Source organism: Melanerpes formicivorus, unplaced genomic scaffold, assembly GCF_026170545.1.
Source record: "Melanerpes formicivorus ecotype bairdi unplaced genomic scaffold, bMelFor1.0.p_v2 SCAF_217, whole genome shotgun sequence".
NCBI lineage: Eukaryota > Metazoa > Chordata > Aves > Piciformes > Picidae > Melanerpes > Melanerpes formicivorus.
The window spans coordinates 81,023-85,000 of NW_027142569.1; positions in this window are offsets into that span (position 1 = coordinate 81,023).

Sequence of the window (3,978 nt, forward strand, 5' to 3'; positions counted from 1 at the left end):
CCCCCGCCGCCGGCGAACGAGTCGGCGGATCCGTAGGGTGCCGGGAGCCCGAAGGGCGAGCGGCTCCGGCTGCTGCCGGGACCGCGGGGATTCGAGCCGGTCCGGCCGCGGCCGGGACCCCGTGCCGGAAGCCGGCATCCCGGGACGGCCCCGGGACGGCCCCGGTCGCCGGCCGGGTGACGTTCAGCGAAGCGGCTGCCGCCAGTCTTTGGGCCTCCCCCGTGCCGGGGCCGCGGGACTTCGAGCCGGTCCGGCCGCGGCCGGGATCCGGGGCCGGACGATGGCTTCCCGGGCCGGTCCCGGTCGCCTCCCGGGTGACGTTCACCGAAGCGGCTGACGGCTGTCTTCGAGCCCCCCCCCCCCTCCGCCTCCGCGGCCGCTTCTGCCCGCACCCCCTCCACTGCCTCCCCCCGCCGCCCGCGAACGAGTCGCCGGATCTGTAGGGTGCCGGGAGCCCGAACGGCGAGCGGCTCCGGCTGCTGCCGGGACCGCGGGGATTCGAGCCGGTCCGGCCGCGGCCGGGACCCCGTGCCGGAAGCCGGCATCCCCGGACAGCCCCGGGACGGCCCCGGTCGCCGGCCGGGTGACGTTCACCGAAGCGGCTGCCGGCTGTCTTCGAGCCCCCCCCCCCCTCCGCCTCCGCGGCCGCTTCTGCCCGCACCCCCTCCACTGCCTCCCCCCGCCGCCCGCGAACGAGTCGCCGGATCTGTAGGGTGCCGGGAGCCCGAACGGCGAGCGGCTCCGGCTGCTGCCGGGACCGCGGGGATTCGAGCCGGTCCGGCCGCGGCCGGGACCCCGTGCCGGAAGCCGGCATCCCCGGACAGCCCCGGGACGGCCCCGGTCGCCGGCCGGGGGACGTTCACCGAAGCGGCTGCCGGCTGTCTTCGAGCCCCCCCCGCCTCCGCCTCCGCTGCCGCTTCTGCCCGCACCCCCTCCACTGCCTCCCCCCGCCGCCCGCGAACGAGTCGCCGGATCCGTAGGGTGCCGGGAGCCCGAACGGCGAGCGGCTCCGGCTGCTGCCGGGACCGCGGGGATTCGAGCCGGTCCGGCCGCGGCCGGGACCCCGTGGCGGAAGCCGGCATCCCGGGACGGCCCCGGGACGGCCCCGGTCGCCGGCCGGGTGACGTTCAGCGAAGCGGCTGCCGCCAGTCTTCGAGCCTCCCCCGTGCCGGGGCCGCGGGGCTTCGAGCCGGTCCGGCCGCGGCCGGGATCCGGGGCCGGACGATGGCTTCCCGGGCCGGTCCCGGTCGCCTCCCGGGTGACGTTCACCGAAGCGGCTGACGGCTGTCTTCGAGCCCCCCCCCCCTCCGCCTCCGCGGCCGCTTCTGCCCGCACCCCCTCCACTGCCTCCCCCCGCCGCCCGCGAACGAGTCGCCGGATCTGTAGGGTGCCGGGAGCCCGAACGGCGAGCGGCTCCGGCTGCTGCCGGGACCGCGGGGATTCGAGCCGCTCCGGCCGCGGCCGGGACCCCGTGCCGGAAGCCGGCATCCCCGGACAGCCCCGGGACGGCCCCGGTCGCCGGCCGGGTGACGTTCACCGAAGCGGCTGCCGGCTGTCTTCGAGCCCCCCCCCCCCTCCGCCTCCGCTGCCGCTTCTCCCCGCACCCCCTCCACTGCCTCCCCCCGCCGCCGGCGAACGAGTCGGCGGATCCATACCGTCCCGAGAGCCCGAGGCGGCGGCACCCAGTGCGGGTCCGGCCGAGGCCGGGACCCCGTGCCGGATGCCGGCATCCCGGGACGGCCCCGGGACGGCCCCGGTCGCCGGCCGGGTGACGTTCAGCGAAGCGGCTGCCGCCAGTCTTTGGGCCTCCCCCGTGCCGGGGCCGCGGGGCTTCGAGTCGGTCCGGCCGCGGCTGGGACCCCGTGCCTGTCGCAGGCTTCCCGGGACGGCCCCGGAACGGCCGCGGTCGCCGGCCGGGTGACGTTCACCGAGGCGACTGCCGGCTGTCTTCGAGCCCCCCCCCCCCCTGCCGGAGCCGCGGGGATACGAGCCGGTCCGGCCGCGGCCGGGACCCCGTGCCGGAAGCCGGCATCCCGGGACGGCCCCGGGACGGCCCCGATCGCCTCCTGGGTGACGTTCACCGAAGCGGCTGCCGGCTGTCTTCGAGCCTCCCCCCCTCCGCCTCCGCTGCCGCTTCTCCCCGCACCCCCTCCACTGCCTCCCCCCGCCGCCCGCGAACGAGTCGCCGGATCTGTAGGGGGCCGGGAGCCCGAGGCGGCGAGCGGCTCCGGCTGCTGCCGGGACCGCGAGGCTTCGAGCCGGTCCGGCCGCGGCCGGGATCTCGTGCCGAACGTCGTCTTCCCGGGACGGTCCCGGGAGGGCCCCAGTCTCCTCCCGGGTGACGTTCACCGAAGCGGCTGCCGGCTGTCTTCGAGCCCCCACCCCTGCCGTGGCCGCGGGGATTCGCCCCGGTCCGGCAGCTGACGGTTCCCTGTGTCGGACGCCGGCTTCCCGGGACTGCCCCGGGACAGCCCCGGTCGCCTCCCGGGTGACGTTCACCGAAGCTGCTGCCGCCTGTCTTTGTCCCCCCCCCCCCGTGCTCTCCCTCAGGCGGGAGGTAGACGTGCTCTCCCTCGGCGAGTAGACGTGCTCTCCCTCGGCGAGTAGACGTGCTCTCCCTCGGCGAGTAGACGTGCTCTCCCTCGGCGAGTAGACGTGCTCTCCCTGGGCGAGTAGACGTGCTCTCCCTGGGCGAGTAGACGTGCTCTCCCTGGGCGAGTAGACGTGCTCTCCCTCGGCGAGTAGACGTGCTCTCCCTGGGCGAGTAGACGTGCTCTCCCTGGGCGAGTAGACGTGCTCTCCCTCGGCGAGTAGACGTGCTCTCCCTCGGCGAGTAGACGTGCTCTCCCTCGGCGAGTAGACGTGCTCTCCCTCGGCGAGTAGACGTGCTCTCCCTCGGCGAGTAGACGTGCTCTCCGCGGAGATCGCGCTTGTCGCCAAGGGGTCGCTGTTGCGCTCTGCCTCCGCCTACGTCATCGTACAAGCCGGCGTGATTTCTGCGACCTGCCGCTGGGCGGAGGTCGGCTGGTTGTGCGCTCGCGGAGCTGACGGCCCTCCAGTTCCGTATATGAGGGAACAAGCGACGCCGAGCACTCCCAGGGCAGCGCTGCCGAGCGGCTGCTCCAAGCCACCCGCCAGGCGGCTGGGCAGGGGTCCGTCTGGCTTCTCGGTGGCTTTCGCCCGGGTCAGAGAGGGGACCCGCGGGGCCGAACAAAGGCGCGGCGGTTTGGAGCGGCCGCTGGCGCACCCTCAGCGGTGTTGGATGGGTTTCGCTCGTCCGTGAGCCGGAGCCCAGCCCGGGCTCGGCAACGAAAGCGGGGAAAAGAAAAAAAGTTGACGAGTGGCTGGCGCCGGCCACTGCCGAAGTGTGGAACCCCCGAAGCGAAGTTTGCCCGGTGGGGCACGGGGGCAGAGAAAGCCGGGGAGACGTGGTGCCGGCGTCGGTCCCACCAAGAATGGAAAGCAAGCCCGTCCAGGCACGGCGAGAGAGAGCCCGGTAAGGGGCAGAGAGAGTTCCCAGCACTGGACCCTCTTCACGGGGGTTCCCCCCCATGGCCAAAGCCGCAGCCCGCGGGGGCACGGCATCTAAGGGAAAAGCCAGCGGCGGTGACTGGCCAGTCGTATGCTATGGAGCCCGGCATGGGGGCAGGAGGGCAAGCCGGTGCCCCAGCACGGCTTCCTCCTGGCTCCAGAGGGGCGCCCCGTGATGGAGATGTAACTCGGTGCAGCTTGAGGGAAAATGCAAGCCCCACATTTCGGGGAGGCAGAGGTGCCCTGTGAGCCGGTGCGGCCCGGTGCAGCTTGCCCCCCCCCCCCCCATCTCTGGAGGGCGCCCCGTTTGCTCCTCCGGCGTGTTGCCCGCACGCCGAGCCCCGTGCCTGCTGGCTGCTCCCGAGGGCGGTGGCGGGTGCGCGTGGCTGTGTCTGTCCCAGAAGAGCGAGGCCGTGGGGCCTCCGCTGGCTTCCTTTCCTTCTGTCC